This window comes from Thalassophryne amazonica, chromosome 11, assembly GCF_902500255.1.
Source record: "Thalassophryne amazonica chromosome 11, fThaAma1.1, whole genome shotgun sequence".
NCBI classification, from domain to species: domain Eukaryota; kingdom Metazoa; phylum Chordata; class Actinopteri; order Batrachoidiformes; family Batrachoididae; genus Thalassophryne; species Thalassophryne amazonica.
The window spans coordinates 102,010,189-102,031,447 of NC_047113.1; positions in this window are offsets into that span (position 1 = coordinate 102,010,189).

The window sequence follows — 21,259 nt, forward strand, 5'->3', positions numbered from 1 at the left end:
TTATAGTTAGGGCTGGATCGGGTGACCCTGGACCATCCCTTGGTTATGTTGCTTTAGACGTAGACTGTGGGGGGGTTCCCATGATGCACTGTTTCTTTCTCTTTTTGCTCCGTATGCATCACTCTGCATTTAATCATTAGTGATCGATCTCTTTTTCCTGGTTCTTTCCCTCAGCCCCAACCAGTCTCAGCAGAAGACTGCCCCTCCCTGAGCCTGGTTCTGCTGGAGTTTTCTTCCTGTTAAAAGGGAGTTTTTCCTTCCCACTGTGGCCAAGTGCTTGCTCATAGGGGGTCGTTTTGACCGTTGGGGTTTTTCATAATTATTGTATGGCCTTGCCTTGCAATGTGGAGCGCCTTGGGGCAACTGTTTGTTGTGATTTGGCGCTATATAAGAAAAAAGTTGATTGATTGATTGATTGGTATGTTTACCGCTGTGTTACATCACCTTTTCAGCTTCCAGCTCTACCCCTGCTATAGAGGGCACTCCGGTCTGATGCAGGAGTTTCTCAAAGTGTTCCTTCCAACGCCAGATTACATCCTCAGTTGAGTTCAACAGAGTCCCATCCATACTGTAGACAGCTTGGATGGTTCCCCATTTTGCCCTCCTGAGGTGCCTCACAGTCCACCAGAACCATGTTGGTGCCGACCGAAAGTCCTTCTCCATGGAGGCTACAAACTCCTCCTACACCCGATGCTTTGTCTCCCCCACAGCAGAGGCTGCTGCCCCCTGTCAGTACCTTGCAACTGCCTCTGGATTCCTCTGACATAACATATCACAGAAGGACTCCTTCTTCAGTCGGAAAGCTTCCTTGACCACCGGTGTCCACCACGGTGTTTGAGGGTTGCCGCCCCTTGAGGCACCTAAGACCTTCAGGCCACAGCTCCCCACTGCAGCTTCAGCAATGGAAGCTTTGAACATTGCCCATTCTGGTTCAATGCCCCCAATCCCCACAGGGATGCTTGAGAAGCTCTGCTGGAGGTGTGAGTTGAAGATCTGTCAGACAGTGGGCTCCTCCAGACGTTCCCAGTTCACCCGCACTATCCGTTGGGCTTACCGGGTCTGTCCAAAGTCCTCCCCCACCCTTGGATCCAACTCACCACCAGATGGTGATCAGTTGAAAGCTCTGCCTATCTTGACCCGAGTGTCCAGAACACCGGCCTCAAATCGATGATACAATCACAAAATTGATCATTGATCTTTGGTCTAGGGTGCTCTGGTACCATGTTCACTTATGAGCATCCTTATGTTCGAACATGGTGTTTGTTATGGACAGTCCATGACTAGCACAGAAGTCCAATAACAAATGACCATTTGGGTAAGAATCAGGGAGGCCGCTCCTCACATCACACCTCTCCAGGTGTCTCTGTCATTGCCACCGTGTGTGTTGAAGTCCCCCAGCAGAACAATGGAGTCCCCCACCGAGCCCCAAACAGGACTCCATTCAGGGACTCCAGAAGGCCCGAATACTCCTAAATGATATTCGGCGCTATATGCACAAACAAACAGTCAGAGTTTTCCCCCTCCACCACCCTAAGATGCAGGGAGGTGACCCTCTCATCTACTGGAGTAAACTTCAACATAGCAGCGCTCAGCCAGGGACTCGAGAGTATCCCCACACCCACCGACGCCTCACCCCCTGGGCAACTCCAGAGAAGAACAAGGTCCAACCCCTTTCAAGGAGAGTGGTTCCAGAGCCGAGGCTGTGCGTGGAGGCGAGGCCCACCATACCTGCTTCTGGTAGGAGTTGGCCAGAGATGCCCCTTGCCCTGTTTGTGATGTTCATGGAAAGGATTTATTTCAAGGTGCAGTCAGGGACTGGAGGGTGTCCAGTTTTGTGACCTCAGAATTGCATCTCTGCTTTTTGCAGATAATATGGTTCTGTTGACTTCATCAGGCAGTGACCTCTGATACATTCTGAGCAGCTTTGAGGCTGAGTGTGAATTGACTGGGATGAGAATCAACACCTCCAAATCTGGGACCATGGTCCTCTGTTGGAAAATGGTGGATTGTCCCCTTTGGGTTAGGGGAGAGTTACTGCCCCAAGTGAAGGAGTTTAAGTATCTTGGGGTCTTCTTCACGATTGGGGGTACTTTGGAGCGGGAGATCAATAGATGCATTGGGGCAGCATCTGAAATTTTACATATGTACCGCAGAATTGTGGTCAAGAAAGAAGGTGAAGCTCTGAATTTATAGGTCAATTTATTCTCTATCCTCACCTATAGTCATGAGATTGGCAACTGACTGAAAGAATAACATTGTGGATACAAGGAGCTGAAATAAGATTCATTGGTCGGGTATCCAGGCTTTAACTACTGGACATGGTGAGAAACTCAATGTTCCGAGAAGGACTCAGAGTAGAGCTGCTAGTTCTTTGCATTGAAAGGGCAATGTTGAGTTTTTCTCTGGGCCCCTCCCCAATCGGACCGGGAGTGACATGTTTAGCCGCATGTTCTCCTTGAATTGCTGGCTGTCTGAGTGGTGTCCAAAAAATGAGGTGGGCTTCATAGATAATTGGGCAAAGCTTCTGGGGAAAACCTGGTCTTGTTAGGAGAGACGGCATCCATCCCACTTTGGATGGAGCAGCTCTCATTTTTAGAAATCTGGCCAATTTTCTTAAATCCTCCAAACTGTGACTATCCAGGGTTGGGACCAGGAAGCAGAGTTGTAGTCTTACACACCTCTCTGCAGCTTCTCTCCCCCTGCCATCCCCTCATTACCCCATCCCCATAGAGATGGTGCCTGCTCCCAGACCACCAATAACCAGCAAAAATCTATTTAAGCATAAAAATTCAAAAAGAAAAAATAAATAATATAGCACCTTCAACTGCACCACAGACTAAAACAGTTTAATGTGGTCTATTAAACATTAGGTCTCTCTCTTCTAAGTCCCTGTTGGTAAATGATATAATAATTGATCAACATATTGATTTATTCTGCCTAACAGAAACCTGGTTACAGCAGGATGAATATGTTAGTTTAAATGAGTCAACACCCCCGAGTCACACTAACTGTCAGAATGCTCGTAGCACGGGCCGGGGCGGAGGATTAGCAGCAATCTTCCATTCCAGCTTATTAATTAATCAAAAACCCAGACAGAGCTTTAATTCATTTGAAAGCTTGTCTCTTAGTCTTGTCCATCCAAATTGGAAGTCCCAAAAACCAGTTTTATTTGTTATTATCTATCGTCCACCTGGTCGTTACTGTGAGTTTCTCTGTGAATTTTCAGACCTTTTGTCTGACTTAGTGCTTAGCTCAGATAAGATAATTATAGTGGGCGATTTTAACATCCACACAGATGCTGAGAATGACAGCCTCAACACTGCATTTAATCTGTTATTAGACTCTATTGGCTTTGCTCAAAAAGTAAATGAGTCCACCCACCACTTTAATCATATCTTAGATCTTGTTCTGACTTATGGTATGGAAATAGAAGACTTAACAGTATTCCCTGAAAACTCCCTTCTGTCTGATCATTTCTTAATAACATTTACATTTACTCTGATGGACTACCCAGCAGTGGGGAATAAGTTTCATTACACTAGAAGTCTTTCAGAAAGCGCTGTAACTAGGTTTAAGGATATGATTCCTTCTTTATGTTCTCTAATGCCATATACCAACACAGTGCAGAGTAGCTACCTAAACTCTGTAAGGGAGATAGAGTATCTCGTCAATAGTTTTACATCCTCATTGAAGACAACTTTGGATGCTGTAGCTCCTCTGAAAAAGAGAGCTTTAAATCAGAAGTGTCTGACTCCGTGGTATAACTCACAAACTCGTAGCTTAAAGCAGATAACCCGTAAGTTGGAGAGGAAATGGCGTCTTACTAATTTAGAAGATCTTCACTTAGCCTGGAAAAAGAGTCTGTTGCTCCATAAAAAAAGCCCTCCGTAAAGCTAGGACATCTTTCTACTCATCACTAATTGAAGAAAATAAGAACAACCCCAGGTTTCTTTTCAGCACTGTAGCCAGGCTGACAAAGAGTCAGAGCTCTATTGAGCTGAGTATTCCATTAACTTTAACTAGTAATGACTTCATGACTTTCTTTGCTAACAAAATTTTAACTATTAGAGAAAAAATTACTCATAACCATCCCAAAGACGTATCGTTATCTTTGGCTGCTTTCAGTGATGCTGGTATTTGGTTAGACTCTTTCTCTCCGATTGTTCTGTCTGAGTTATTTTCATTAGTTACTTCATCCAAACCATCAACATGGTTATTAGACCCCATTCCTACCAGGCTGCTCAAGGAAGCCCTACCATTATTTAATGCTTCGATCTTAAATATGATCAATCTATCTTTGTTAGTTGGCTATGTACCACAGGCTTTTAAGGTGGCAGTAATTAAACCATTACTTAAAAAGCCATCACTTGACCCAGCTATCTTAGCTAATTATAGGCCAATCTCCAACCTTCCTTTTCTCTCAAAAATTCTTGAAAGGGTAGTTGTAAAACAGCTAACTGATCATCTGCAGAGGAATGGTCTACTTGAAGAGTTTCAGTCAGGTTTTAGAATTCATCGTAGTACAGAAACAGCATTAGTGAAGGTTACAAATGATCTTCTTATGGCCTCGGACAGTGAACTCATCTCTGTGCTTGTTCTGTTAGACCTCAGTGCTGCTTTTGATACTGTTGACCATAAAATTTTGTTACAGAGATTAGAGCATGCCATAGGTATTAAAGGCACTGCACTGCAGTGGTTTGAATCATATTTGTCTAATAGATTACAATTTGTTGATGTAAATGGGGTATCTTCTTCACAGACTAAAGTTAATTATGGAGTTCCACAAGGTTCTGTGCTAGGACCAATTTTATTCACTTTATACATGCTTCCCTTAGGCAGTATTATTAGACGGTATTGCTTAAATTTTCATTGTTACGCAGATGATACCCAGCTTTAGCTATCCATGAAGCCAGAGGACACACACCAATTAGCTAAACTGCAGGATTGTCTTACAGACATAAAGACATGGATGACCTCTAATTTCCTGCTTTTAAACTCAGATAAAACTGAAGTTATTGTACTTGGCCCCACAAATCTTAGAAACATGGTGTCTAACCAGATCCTTACTCTGGATGGCATTACCCTGACCTCTAGTAATACTGTGAGAAATCTTGGAGTCATTTTTGATCAGGATATGTCATTCAAAGCGCATATTAAACAAATATGTAGGACTGCTTTTTTGCATTTACGCAATATCTCTAAAATCAGAAAGGTCTTGTCTCAGAGTGATGCTGAAAAACTAATTCATGCATTTATTTCCTCTAGGCTGGACTATTGTAATTCATTATTATCAGGTTGTCCTAAAAGTTCCCTAAAAAGCCTTCAGTTAATTCAAAATGCTGCAGCTAGAGTACTGACGGGGACTAGAAGGAGAGAGCATATCTCACCCATATTGGCCTCTCTTCATTGGCTTCCTGTTAATTCTAGAATAGAATTTAAAATTCTTCTTCTTACTTATAAGGTTTTGAATAATCAGGTCCCATCTTATCTTAGGGACCTCGTAGTACCATATCACCCCAATAGAGCGCTTCGCTCTCAGACTGCAGGCTTACTTGTAGTTCCTAGGGTTTGTAAGAGTAGAATGGGAGGCAGAGCCTTCAGCTTTCAGGCTCCTCTCCTGTGGAACCAGCTCCCAATTCAGATCAGGGAGACAGACACCCTCTCTACTTTTAAGATTAGGCTTAAAACTTTCCTTTTTGCTAAAGCTTATAGTTAGGGCTGGATCAGGTGACCCTAAACCATCCCTTAGTTATGCTGCTATAGACGTAGACTGCTGGGGGGTTCCCATGATGCACTGTTTCTTTCTCTTTTTGCTCTGTATGCACCACTCTGCATTTAATCATTAGTGATCGATCTCTGCTCCCCTCCACAGCATGTCTTTTTCCTGGTTCTCTCCCTCAGCCCCAACCAGTCCCAGCAGAAGACTGCCCCTCCCTGAGCCTGGTTCTGCTGGAGGTTTCTTCCTGTTAAAAGGGAGTTTTTCCTTCCCACTGTAGCCAAGTGCTTGCTCACAGGGGGTCGTTTTGACCGTTGGGGTTTTACATAATTATTGTATGGCCTTGCCTTACAATATAAAGCGCCTTGGGGCAACTGTTTGTTGTGATTTGGCGCTATATAAAAAAAAGTTGATTGATTGATTGATTGATTTGGCGCTATATAAAAAAAACTGATTGATTGATTGATTGATATGGGCATCTGGTGAGGATGCTCCGTGGTCATCTCCCTAAGGAAGTATTCTTGGTATGTCCAGCTGGGAGGAGGCCCTGGGCAAAACCCAGGACATGCTGAAGATTTCCCAAAGAGTTCTCAGTGTCGCAGACCGAACAGTACACCCTAAAGATTGGTCCACCCTGCCTTCACTGTGCATGTGTCATTTCGGAGCTCAGCAGTCATTTCTAAGCATCACCAGCTTTTCGCCAATTATCACCTTGTTTCTGCTTAAAACTGCACTCTAGTCATTATCTATCTTAGTGACAGATATCTGAAGGTTTTGTACAACGTTCACTTCCACAGAAATTCAGCATTATTTCATAATAAAAGACAGCAGACCGATCAGAGCGCACAGCAGCTGCTGCCTTACCTATGTCATTTCAGAGCACCAGCAACAATTCGCAAATTATCGCCTCATTTTCTGCTTAAAACTGCCCCGTTTCTGCTTACAACTGACTTAAAATAATTTAAGAGGTTTTACCTTGTTAGTGCAGCAATATCTAAATAATACTTCACATGGTGATACAAGCAGCAAATCCAGCACAAATTCTCCTTAGACATTGCTCTTTGAAAAAACGACGGGCCACTTGAATTTCAATCGGCGGCCACGTAGGGGTCAACTGAAGAATTACACAGGGGTTAAAATATAAAAATGCTCCAATCATATTGATATTATTACAATATATATTATTATTACATTATTATTACATGTATTATTAATACATATTATTTTTCTGATCATAAAGATTCCAAAAAGGTAGAGTTTGGACTATCTATGACTGAATGTTATGGAGTTATGAGGTAAAAACCTAAGAATGGTGACAAAGGTCAATTTCAGTTTGTACAGGGGTCAAAAGTTAAAGTTGCTCCAATATATTAAAAAAAATGGTGCAAATTGTTGATTGAGCTACTTGGATTAATAAATGGAATAGTTTTGATTGTGTTGAATGCTTGGTCTCTAAAGTAAAGGTCAAATAATGTTGACGTCCATTGAATTCTATGACATCTGAAATATATTACCCTGTAATGTGATAACTAAGCATGATACTTGGTGCAAACTATTCCTTTTCGAAACCCTATTAACTCAACCAATAATTTGCATCACCTTTGAACAAAATTGGAGCAACTCTAACTTTGACCCCTGTACAAACTGAAACTGAACTTTGTCACCATTCCTGTTGTTTTTACCCCATAACTCTATAGAATTCAGTCATAGATAGTCTAAATTATATCTTTTTGGAATCTTTACAATTAGATAAATAATGTGGTATCATTTTCAATATGACTGGAGCATTTTTACATTTTGACCCCTATGTAATTCTTCAATTGACCACTACATGGCTGCCTTTTAAAAATTCAGGTGGCCCGTCATATTTTTTTTTTCAAAAGAGTAATATCTAAGGCCAGATTTTGTGCTTGTATCACCATTTGAAGGATGGGCGAAGATGACGAAGAAGAGGAGGAAAATGTTGCCACAAACAGTGGGAGAAGAAGAAAACTAGAAGGGTGGAAATGAGAGTGGGGACTTTGAATGTTGGTAGTATGACTGGTAAAGGGAGAGAGCTGGCTGATATGATGGAGAGGAGAAAGGTAGACATATTGTGTGTGCAAGAGACCAAGTGGAAGGGAAGTAAGAGCAGGAGCATCGGCGGTGGGTACAAGTTGTTGTACCATGGTGAGGACAGGAAGAGAAATGGTGTTGGGGTCATTTTAAAGGAAGAGTATGTTAAAAGTGTGTTGGAGGTTAAGCAAGTGTTTGACAGGGTGATGAGTGTGAAGTTGGAAATTGAAGGGGTGATGATGAATATCATCAGTGCATATGCCCCACAGGTAGGTTGTGAGATGAAGGAGAAAGAAGATTTCTGGAGTGTGTTAGATGAGGTGGTGGAGAGTGTGTCCAAGCATGAAAGAGTGGTGATAGGAGCAGACTTCAATGGGCATGTTGGTGAAGGGAACAGAGGTGATGAGGAAGTAATGGGTAGATATGGTATCAAGGATAGGAATGGGGAAGGACAGATGGTAGTTGATTTTGCAAAAAGGATGGAAATGGCTGTGGTGAATACCTACTTTAAGAAAGGGAGGAGCACAGGGTAACATATAAGAGTGGAGGAAGGTGCACACAGGTGGACCTCATTCTTTATAGGAGATGCAAGCTAAAAGAAATCACAGACTGTAAGGTGGTAGCAGGAGAGAGTGTCACTAGACAGCATAGGATGGTTGTTTGTAGGATGACTTTAGAGGTAAAGAAGAAGAAGAGAGTGAGAGCTCAACAAAGGATCAGATGGTGGAAGCTGAAGGAGGAAGACTGTTGTGTGAAATTTAGCGAGCAGGTGAGAGAAGCACTGGTTGGAGGGGAAACAATTCTGGACAACTGGAAAAGTACTGCAGATGTGGTGAGGGAGACAGCTAGGGCAATACTGGGTATGACATCTGGACAGGGGAAGGAAGACAAGGAGACTTGGTGGTGGAATGAAGAGGTCCAGAAAAGCATAACGAGAAAGAGGTTGGCGAAAAAGTTTTGGGATAGTCAGAGAGATGAAGAAAGTAGACAGGAGTACAAGGAGATGCGGTGTAAGGCGAAAAGAGAAGTGGCAAAAGCAAAGGAAAAGGCATATTGCGAGCTGTACAAGAAGTTGAATAGTAAGGAAGGAGAAAAGGACTTGTACCGATTGGCCAGACAAAGGGACAGAGCTGGAAAGGATGTGCAGCAGGTTAGGGGGGTAAAAAATGCACATGGTAATGTGCTGACAAGTGAGGAGTGTGTGTTGAGAAGGTGGAGGGAATATTTTGAAGAGCTGATGAATAAAGAAAATGAGCGAGAGAAAAGGCTGGATGATGTGGTGAGAGTAAATCAGGAAGTACAAGAGATTAGCTTGATTAGATAAGGAAGAAGTGAGGGCTGCTATGAAGAGGATGAAGAGTGGAAAGGCAGTTGGTCCAGATGACATTCCAGTGGAGGCATGGAAATGTCTAGGAGAGATGGCAGTAGAGTTTCTAACCAGATTGTTTAATAAAATCTTGGAACGTGAGAGGATGCCTGAGGAGTGGAGACGAAGTGTGCTGGTTCCTATTTTCAAGAACAAGGGTGATGTGCAGAGCTGCAGTAACTACAGAGGCATAAAGTTGATCAGCCACAGCATGAAGTTATGGGAAAGAGTAGTAGAAGCTAGGCTTAGAAAACAGGTGAAGATCTGTGAGCAGCAATATGGTTTCATGCAGAGAAAGAGCACTACAGATGCAGTGTTTGCTCTGAGAATACTGTTGGAAAAGTACAGAGAAGAACAGAAAGAGTTACATTGTGTGTTTGTGGACTTAGAAAAAGCTTATGATAGCGTGCCAAGAGAAGAGTTGTGGTATTGTATGAGGAAGTCTGGAGTGGCAGAGAAGTATGTTTGGGTAGTACAGGACATGTACAAGAATAGTGTGACATCAGTGACAGGTGCAGCAGGAATGATAGACTCATTCAAGGTGGAGGTGGGATTACACCAAGGATCTGCTCTGAGTCCTTTCTTGTTTGCAGTGGTGATGGACAGGTTGATGGATGAGATCAGACAGGAGTCCCCATGGACTATGATGTTTGCAGATGACATTGTGATCTGTAGTGAGAGTAGAGAGCAAGTTGAGTCTAGTCTGGAGAAGTGGAGATATGCTTTGGAGAGAAGGGGAATGAAAGTCAGTAGAAGCAAGACTGAGTACATGTGTGTGAATGAGAGGGAGCCCAGTGGAATAGTGCAGTTACAAGGAGTACAAGTGGTGAAAGTAGATGAGTTTAAATATTTGGGGTCAACTGTTCAAAGTAATGGAGAGTGTTACGTGTCGGACGCAGCTCGGAGAACCGACCAGCGTTTGAAGGACCCAGTATGAAATAAGCAGAGCACGGTACAAAGGCTAACTGAATTTAATACATAACAGTGATACAAAATACAACAAAAGAAAGTGCGGTCTGGCGTGGTGCGCTCCCAGCAGCGCTAACGGTCCGGAGCCAGAAGCTGTTCGGACCCAAGGACCCCGCCGACACCCCCCAGGTGGCCGCAACAAACCGAGTCTGTGAAAGAAGGAACCATTATGTGAGTCCACACTCTACACACAGAGAGACACTTAAAGGTGTACAAACAGCAAACACTTCCTGGCTTGATTACTAATCAGCTTCCCAACCTGCAGGCATGGAACATCCAGTTCACAAAACTCCACTGCAGTGGAAGCCGATACATGACTAACATACAGCTCAATATAATAAAGGTGTGAGGGACACCACATTTACTGACTGTATAAATGTTAGTCACAAAATCTAACGTACCTCAGGAAGTGTGCTGACGAGCGTGAGACCTCACCCCCTCCTCTTTCACAGACCGTGCATCAAACCCTGGACGTTCTCTGCATCCACTGATGATGAGATGGCTCCCGAGACGATGATCTCACAAGTCTGGTCACAAGGTCGAGTCTCTGGCAAATACACACTGTATACTCCAGTCTTAAATGCCACCATGTTCCAATCCATATAGATGCACCTCAGCTGTGAGTCCTGATGAGCCGCAGGTGATCAGGGTGAGGTCCTGATAACCTCAGCAACACAGCCACTCAGTCCCAAATGCAAGCCACCTGGAAGGAGAAACAAAGGACAGAAACAAAAAGGCAGCCAGGCCCCCCCAGCCATATAACAGGAGAGTGTGGTAAAGAGGTGAAGAAGAGAGTGCAGGCAGGGTGGAGTGGGTGGTAGGAGTCATTTGTGACTGAAGAATATCAGCAAGAGTGAAGGGGAAAGTTTACAAAACAGTAGTGAGACCAGCTATGTTGTATGGTTTAGAGACGGTGACACTAACAAAAAGACAGGAGGCAGAGCTGGAGGTGGCAGAGCTGAAGATGTTGAGATTCTCTTTGGGAGTGACAAGAATGGACAAGATTAGGAATGAACATATCAGAGGGACAGCTCAGGTGGGACGGTTTGGAGGCAACGACAGAGAGGCGAGATTGAGATGATTTGGACATGTGCAGAGGAGGGACCCAGGGTATATAGGGAGAAGGATGCTGAGGATGGATCCACCAAGCAGGAGGAAAAGAGGGAGACCAAAGTGGAGGTTCATGGATGTGCTGAGAGAGGACATGCAGGTGGTTGATGTGACAGAGGAAGATACAGAGGACAGGGTGAGATGGAAACGACTGATCTGCTGTGGTGACCCCTAACGGGAACAGCCGAAAGACAAAGAAGAAGAAGATCACCATTTGAAGAATTCCTCTGTAAATATACTGTTATCTGTTATCTGTTGCACTATGTCATCTGATGGTTAATAATCCCATTAATCCATTTGATCGCTTTGGGTGTAGAGAGTCCATCTCATACATGCTGCTGTGGTCCCAAATGACTCATGCACAGTGAAAACAGGGAAGACCGTTTGGTCTGCGACACCGGTCACACGTACCAAATCATTTGTTGCCATTGGCACTTCTCCCCCCTTATTATTAATTTTTTTAAAATGTGAATCAACTTTGTGGTGTGAATCAGCTTTATGTGAATTGGATTTACGTTAAAACTGATGTGCAGAAATCGATGTAAAGCTAAAAAGTAGTGCTATGGAATTACCGAAGGCTTGAGAGGGAAGGCACCAGTGGCAGCCAACTATCACCAGGTAAGGCCCAGGTTCCAGCGACAGCCAGGCACTTCCAGGCCCAAGCACCAATGGCAGCCAGCTACCACCAGGCTAGGCCAGGGCACCTGCGGCAGCAAGCTACCACCAGGTGCAGGCTCCAATGGCAGCCAGTTACCACCAGGCCAGGTCCAGGCTTCAGTGACATCCAGCTATCAGCGCAATTGTCACACGTGAGCTGTAATTTGCACTGTTTCTGTTGTTAGCTCACTAAGCTAGATAGCCTGCCGTTATTATTTGCACCATAGCGGTGTAAATTATAGATAGATAGATAGATAGATATGAACTTTATTGTTTCACATGTTCAGCAGCTCTGTATAACACAAGGACAATAGACATCATACATTAAAACAATTACATCACACAAAGAAAACAACAAACAATCATCCGTTTGCCTTCACACTCTGACTCTATGAACTAAGCTCCTCATTTACTTTTAAGATAGACTGATGTATAAATAAGTTCTTAAACCTGACTTTATTATAGCGCGGCACACAGTAGTGTCGCCCTGATGGTAAGAGCACATATTCAGAATTCAGGACATGGCTGGGGTCAGAGGCGATGTTCTTTGCTAACCGCATCATGTTGTTGTGATATGTGGCTTCATACTGACCATCCAGAGACTGTCCCACTATATCTTAGAGCAGATTTTAAGCAGTTGTCTAAGCCCAGATTTAGCAGTGACGGACAAACAGCTAAACCACACAGCGTTACAATACTGCAGAACACTAAGGATGATGGAAGTGAAAAACAGCAACAGCACCTGATGAGAGGCCCCAAAAGACCGCAGGCGACGAAGGAAATAGATTCTTTGTTTGGTCTTTTTAAAAACAAAGTCTATGTGATGTTTCCATGACAATAAACAGTCAATCATCACACCCAGATATTTAAATGACTCCGCCTGTTTTACACTCTCATTGTTTATGATGGTGGGTGCTACTGTTACAGTTTTTGTACAGAAAACCACCTCCTCTGTTTTTGCGTTGTTTTTGCTCCACATCACAACCTTGTCGACCCCCTGTTGGTGCAGCTCAGGACTGTCTGTGTTTGACAGCAGTGTCAGCAATACAGTATTGTCTGAATATTTAATGACATACTGATTACTGGATGTTGCACGACAGACATCAGTGTATAAGGTGAAAAGCAGGGCTGAACTAACAGAGCCCTGGGGGGCACCGACGGAGGTCGTGATGACAGAGGAGAGTGTGTTGTTCAATTTAACCAGCTGGACTCTTTTTGTGAGGAAGGATGCGTACCAGTCAATCAATCAATCAATCAATCAATCAATTTTTTTATATAGCGCCAAATCACAACAAACAGTTGCCCCAAGGCGCTTTATATTGTAAGGCAAGGCCATACAATAATTATGTAAAACCCCAACGGTCAAAACGACCCCCTGTGAGCAAGCACTTGGCTACAGTGGGAAGGAAAAACTCCCTTTTAACAGGAAGAAACCTCCAGCAGAACCAGGCTCAGGGAGGGGCAGTCTTCTGCTGGGACTGGTTGGGGCTGAGGGAGAGAACCAGGAAAAAGACATGCTGTGGAGGGGAGCAGAGATCGATCACTAATGATTAAATGCAGAGTGGTACATACAGAGCAAAAAGAGAAAGAAACAGTGCATCATGGGAACCCCCCAGCAGTCTACGTCTATAGCAGCATAACTAAGGGATGGTTCAGGGTCACCTGATCCAGCCCTAACTATAAGCTTTAGCAAAAAGGAAAGTTTTAAGCCTAATCTTAAAAGTAGAGAGGGTGTCTGTCTCCCTGATCTGAATTGGGAGCTGGTTCCACAGGAGAGGAGCCTGAAAGCTGAAGGCTCTGCCTCCCATTCTACTCTTACAAACCCTAGGAACTACAAGTAATCCTGCAGTCTGAGAGCGAAGCGCTCTATTGGGGTGATATGGTACTACGAGGTCCCTAAGATAAGATGGGACCTGATTATTCAAAACCTTATAAGTAAGAAGAAGAATTTTAAATTCTATTCTAGAATTAACAGGAAGCCAATGAAGAGAGGCCAATATGGGTGAGATATGCTCTCTCCTTCTAGTCCCCGTCAGTACTCTAGCTGCAGCATTTTGAATTAACTGAAGGCTTTTTAGGGAACTTTTAGGACAACCTGATAATAATGAATTACAATAGTCCAGCCTAGAGGAAATAAATGCATGAATTAGTTTTTCAGCATCACTCTGAGACAAGACCTTTCTGATTTTAGAGATATTGCGTAAATGCAAAAAAGCAGTCCTACATATTTGTTTAATATGCGCTTTGAATGACATATCCTGATCAAAAATGACTCCAAGATTTCTCACAGTATTACTAGAGGTCAGGGTAATGCCATCCAGAGTAAGGATCTGGTTAGACACCATGTTTCTAAGATTTGTGGGGCCAAGTACAATAACTTCAGTTTTATCTGAGTTTAAAAGCAGGAAATTAGAGGTCATCCATGTCTTTATGTCTGTAAGACAATCCTGCAGTTTAGCTAATTGGTGTGTGTCCTCTGGCTTCATGGATAGATAAAGCTGGGTATCATCTGCGTAACAATGAAAATTTAAGCAATACCGTCTAATAATACTGCCTAAGGGAAGCATGTATAAAGTGAATAAAATTGGTCCTAGCACAGAACCTTGTGGAACTCCATAAGAAGAAGATTCCCCATTTACATGAACAAATTATAATCTATTAGACAAATATGATTCAAACCACCGCAGCGCAGTGCCTTTAATACCTATGGCATGCTCTAATCTCTGTAATAAAATTTTATGGTCAACAGTATCAAAATCAGCACTGAGGTCCAACAGAACAAGCACAGAGACGAGTCCACTGTCCGAGGCCATAAGAAGATCATTTGTAACCTTCACTAATGCTGTTTCTGCACTATGATGAATTCTAAAACCTGACTGAAACTCTTCAAATAGACCATTCCTCTGCAGATGATCAGTTAGCTGTTTTACAACTACCCTTTCAAGAATTTTTGAGAGAAAAGGAAGGTTGGAGATTGGCCTATAATTAGCTAAGATAGCTGGGTCAAGTGATGGCTTTTTAAGTAATGGTTTAATTACTGCCACCTTAAAAGCCTGTGGTACATAGCCAACTAACAAAGATAGATTGATCATATTTAAGATCGAAGCATTAAATAATGGTAGGGCTTCCTTGAGCAGCCTGGTAGGAATGGGGTCTAATAAACATGTTGATGGTTTGGATGAAGTAACTAATGAAAATAACTCAGACAGAACAATCGGAGAGAAAGAGTCTAACCAAATACCGGCATCACTGAAAGCAGCCAAAGATAAAGATACGTCTTTGGGATGGTTATGAGTAATTTTTTCTCTAATAGTTAAAATTTTGTTAGCAAAGAAAGTCATGAAGTCATTACTAGTTAAAGTTAATGGAATACTCAGCTCAATAGAGCTCTGACTCTTTGTCAGCCTGGCTACAGTGCTGAAAAGAAACCTGGGGTTGTTCTTATTTTCTTCAATTAGTGATGAGTAGAAAGATGTCCTAGCTTTACGGAGGGCTTTTTTATAGAGCAACAGACTCTTTTTCCAGGCTAAGTGAAGATCTTCTAAATTAGTGAGACGCCATTTCCTCTCCAACTTACGGGTTATCTGCTTTAAGCTACGAGTTTGTGAGTTATACCACGGAGTCAGGCACTTCTGATTTAAAGCTCTCTTTTTCAGAGGAGCTACAGCATCCAAAGTTGTCTTCAATGAGGATGTAAAAGTATTGACGAGATCCTCTATCTCCCTTACAGAGTTTAGGTAGCTACTCTGCACTGTGTTGGTATATGGCATTAGAGAACATAAAGAAGGAATCATATCCTTAAACCTAGTTACAGCGCTTTCTGAAAGACTTCTAGTGTAATGAAACTTATTCCCCACTGCTGGGTAGTCCATCAGAGTAAATGTAAATGTTATTAAGAAATGATCAGACAGAAGGGAGTTTTCAGGGAATACTGTTAAGTCTTCTATTTCCATACCATAAGTCAGAACAAGATCTAAGATATGATTAAAGTGGTGGGTGGACTCATTTACTTTTTGAGCAAAGCCAATAGAGTCTAATAATAGATTAAATGCAGTGTTGAGGCTGTCATTCTCAGCATCTGTGTGGATGTTAAAATCGCCCACTATAATTATCTTATCTGAGCTAAGTACTAAGTCAGACAAAAGGTCTGAAAATTCACAGAGAAACTCACAGTAACGACCAGGTGGACGATAGATAATAACAAATAAAACTAGTTTTTGGGACTTCCAATTTGGATGGACAAGACTAAGAGACAAGCTTTCAAATGAATTAAAGCTCTGTCTGGGTTTTTGATTAATTAATAAGCTGGAATGGAAGATTGCTGCTAATCCCCCTCCCCGGCCCGTGCTACGAGCATTCTGACAGTTAGTGTGACTCGGGGGTGTTGACTCATTTAAACTAACATATTCATCCTGCTGTAACCAGGTTTCTGTTAGGCAGAATAAATCAATATGTTGATCAATTATTATATCATTTACCAACAGGGACTTAGAAGAGAGAGACCTAATGTTTAATAGACCACATTTAACTGTTTTAGTCTGTGGTGCAGTTGAAGGTGCTATATTATTTTTTCTTTTTGAATTTTTATGCTTAAATAGATTTTTGCTGGTTGTTGGTGGTCTGGGAGCAGGCACCGTCTCTACGGAGATGGGGTAATGAGGGGATGGCAGGGGGAGAGAAGCTGCAGAGAGGTGTGTAAGACTACAACTCTGCTTCCTGGTCCCAACCCTGGATAGTCACGGTTTGGAGGATTTAAGAAAATTGGCCAGATTTCTAGAAATGAGAGCTGCTCCATCCAAAGTGGGATGGATGCCGTCTCTCCTAACAAGACCAGGTTTTCCCCAGAAGCTTTGCCAATTATCTATGAAGCCCACCTCATTTTTTGGACACCACTCAGACAGCCAGCAATTCAAGGAGAACAGGCGGCTAAACATGTCACTCCCGGTCCGATTGGGGAGGGGCCCAGAGAAAACTACAGAGTCCGACATTGTTTTTGCAAAGTTACACACCGATTTAATGTTAATTTTAGTGACCTCCGATTGGCGTAACCGGGTGTCATTACTGCCGACGTGAATTACAATCTTACCAAATTTACGCTTAGCCTTAGCCAGCAGTTTCAAATTTCCTTCAATGTTGCCTGCTCTGGCCCCCGGAAGACAATTGACTATGGTTGCTGGTGTCGCTAACTTCACATTTCTCAAAATAGAGTCGCCAATAACCAGAGTTTGATCCTCGGCGGGTGTGTCGTCGAGTGGGGAAAAACGGTTAGAAATGTGAACGGGTTGGCGGTGTACACGGGGCTTCTGTTTAGAACTACGCTTCCTCCTCACAGTCACCCAGTCAGCCTGCTTGGGATCTGCCAGGGGGGAACTAACGAATCAGATATGGATTAACTCTGTGCTGTGAGAGTTTGAAGATCAGGATGTCTGGTTTAATAGTATTAAAGGCTGATGAGAAATCTAAGAAGAGAGTGCTTGCATAATTATTTGACTTATCAAGGTGCTTTGTGATAATGTGGATGAGGGCAGCAACAGCATCCTCAGTACCACAACCAATTTTATAAGCAAACTGGAATGGGTCCAGTTTGCCGTTGACTGAACTTTTTAAATGTTTTATCCAGATTCTCTCGAGAGCCTTCATAATCACTGACGTCAACGCGATGGGCCTAAAATCCTTGCTTTCTTTGGCATTTGGGATTTTAGGTATTGGTTTGACATGAGTCGTTTTCCATGCTATGGGAACTGTGAATGTATCAATTGACAACTGAAAGACTGGTTGCCAGGCCAGAGCTAGTTCTGTTGCAAAGTTTTTTAACAGATAGGGGCTACTCTTGTCAGGCCCTTCATCTTTTTTAATGTTTGTTGTTTTAAAAGTTTTTCTCACCTCATCGACAGTGATTTCAAACCTGTCCAAGCCAGGGTGGATATTTGCAAGGATTCTCATGCCAACAAAAAAGAAGAGCAAACAGAGATTTCTGAAATCCCCAATCCGGATCCGAATCTTCCGTGCCCTAATACCTATCTGTGGTGCAAATTTGGTGAGAATACTTAAAGTAGTTTTGACGTAATCCTTCAAAGAATATATGAAGTGAAATCTTGATCCTGAATCCAGATTCGGATCCGGATCACCCACAAAATTTAATGGAGTCTTCCATGCCCTAATATCTATCTGTTGAACAAATTTGGTGAGAATCCATGAAGTAGTTTTGATGTCATCCTTCACAGCTGATATAAAGGGAAATCTCAATCCAGAATCCAGATCTGGATTCATATCACCTCTGAAATGTAGTCTAAATGGAGTCTTCAATGGCCTAATATGTACCTGTCTTGAGCATTTTGACAAATTCCATGCAGTAGTTTAACAGTAATCCTATATAAAGTGATCGGATCCAGATCCAAATCAAATTTAATGGGTTCTTCCATGGTCTAATATATGTCTGTGGTGCAGTAATTTTGACGAAATCCTGCTAACAGACAGACAGACAGACAAATAAGCGCAGGTCATTTTAGTACATCCTTGGCGGATGTAATATGTGGAGAAGATCTGGAGGAGATAAGATGGTTATTGAACTTTATGTCAGAAGAACTCGGTGTGGTTAGACAACAGACCGAATTACTTGGTCTATTGAATGAGGTTCATGAACTTAGGAAAATGATGCAGGAGTAAGACAACAAAATCAGACTTCTGGAAAAAACGAGTGGATGAACTGGAACAGTATACCAGGATGGAGGATGTAAATTGTATCAGGATGAATACCATACATCAGTCATATGTGAGGGCTGCAGCCGGGGCCTGCAGCACAAGTATTGAGGATCTCCTGCCAGGAGAAATCCACTCCCGAGAGCATCAGATCATCCATTTATTTTCCTTGAATGACATCCATATTAACAACAGTTATATTGCAGATTGCCATCCACTTCCAACAAAAGACAAAAAGTCTAAACTGGCCATTATTATCCGGGTCACAAACAGAAAAGAACAAGTTGCTCCAGCAAAATAAAAAGCTGAGAGGAACAGAGGTGTACTTAAATGAGCACATGACAAAGAAAAATGCCGACATACCAAGACAAGCCAGAATCCTTCAGAAACAAAGAAAAAAATAAAAAATTACAATGGACATGGACAAGGAATTGTAAAGAGTGAATCAAATTAAATGGAACTCCGGAGGAAGCAAAAGTCATGATGGCAAGTGAACTCTTTGACTTGGAAAGTTTTAAGTGACTTCTTCCTCAAGTGGAAAATGTTCTCAAATGACTCTGTTGTATTTTTCTTATTTTCTTGTTATGGGACAAATTCAGAGGAATCATTCTTCAGGTTTATATTGCGCAATTAGACTTCATTCAGATGCATTTTTCTGCCTGTAGATTGCAGTTATTATACGATGTTAACTGACTTTATTCAATTTATCGCTGCACGGGAGCTCAATCTGAAAACATTTTTGACTTTACTGAACATAGAACTCAAAACATTGAATATTATATTGAGTTGGATTGTTTTTTTTCTAAACAATATTATTCATCATTGCAAACACTTCGAGGAACAATTTAAGGATGACTCTATGACAAACGAGACATTTTCAATTATAAATTTTAATAGAAGGAGTCTCTCTATGAACATTCCAAAAATTCAGGACTGTTTACAAACTTCCAACAAACATTTTTCAGCTATTGCAATTTCTGAGACATAGTTAAAAAATGACCAAGAGGATGATGTTCCAGCTTGAGGGTTATGATTTTATTTTTCTACAAATGTTGAATAAACAGGATGGGGGTGTTGTGCTTTATGTTAAAACAACTAAATGTGACATTGTTAAACATATGTCTTTTCTACCTAGAAAGCATTTTATACGAGGTCTGTTAGAAAAGTATCCAACCTTTTTATTTTTTTTTCAAAAACCATATGGATTTGAATCACGTGTGATTGCATCAGCCAAGCTTGAACCTTTGTGCGCATGTGTGAGTTTTTTCACGCCTGTCGGTTGCGTCATTCGCCTGTGAGCAGGCTTTGTGTGAGCAGTGGTCCACCCCTTTCGTCGGATTTTTATTGCAAATAAATGTCTGAACGATTTGGAGCTTTGCTGCATCAATTTTTTCCAGAAACTGTGAGAGACCTCCAGGTGGACACCATTCGGAAAATTCAGATGGCTTTCAGGGACGATTTTATGGGGATTTCACAGATTAAGGAGTGCTCCAGCCGGTTTAAAGACCGCCCACAGCTGCTGAGAGCGCGGCACGCTCCGAGCGCCGATCGACAGGCTGAATCAACCAGATCATTTCCAACGTGAAGGCTTTGTTGATCCGGGACGTCGTCTGACTTACACAAAAATGGCAGGAGACATGGACATCAGTACTTTTTCAGCACATTCCACTGTTACAGGAGTTTTTTCATGGAAAGAGAAGCAGAGGGATGCACCACGGAGCCGTTCATGGCGCGGCACAAAACCACCTCCGTGTTGGTCTCACAGGATGGCTTTGAGATGGCTTTCACTGGTTTTTCAGTCGTGTGACTATCCGAGAAATTGTGGATGAGCCTGGACATGCCAGAACATGTCCTGTGAAGGCTTCATCACGGCGTTGCTTTGCGCCATGTGGCACCGCCGCGATGCGTGGAATTCCTCCGCACATCAGTCTCAATGTGCCGAAAAAGTGCTGATGTCCACGTCTTCCGCAATTCCTGTGCTACTCAGACGACATCCCGGATAAAACACAGCGTCCAGTTTGGAAATGAATGGCACATTCAACTGTTACAGGAACTTTTGTCATGGAAAGAGGAGCGGAGGAATTCCGCGCGTTGCGGCGGTGCCGCATGGCACAAAGCAACACCGTGATGAAGCCTCACAGGACATGTTTTGGCATGTCCAGGCTCATCCACAATTTCTCGGATAGTCACACGACTGAAAAACCACTGAAAGCCATCTCAAAGCCGTCCTGTGAGACCAACACGGAGGTGATTTTGTGCCGCGCCATGAACGGCTCCGTGGAGCATCCCTCCACTTCTCTTTCCATGAAAAAAACTCCTGTAAAAGTGGAATGTGCTGAAAAAATGTGCTGTCCACGTCTCCTGCCATTTTTGTGTAAGTCAGACGACGTCCTGGATCAACAAAGCCTTCACGTTGGAAATGATCTTGTTGATTCAGCCTGTCAATCGGCACTCGGAGCGCAACGCGCTCTCAGCAGCTGTGGGCGGTCTTTAAACCGGCTGGAGCACTCCTTAATCTGTGTAATCATCATAAAATAGTCCCTGAAAGCCATCTGAATTTTCCGAATGGTGTCCACCTGGAGGTCTCTCACAGTTTCTGGAAAAAATTGATGCAGCAAAGCTCCAAATCATTCAGACATTTATTCGCAATAAAAATCCGACGAGAGGGTTGGACCACTGCTCACACA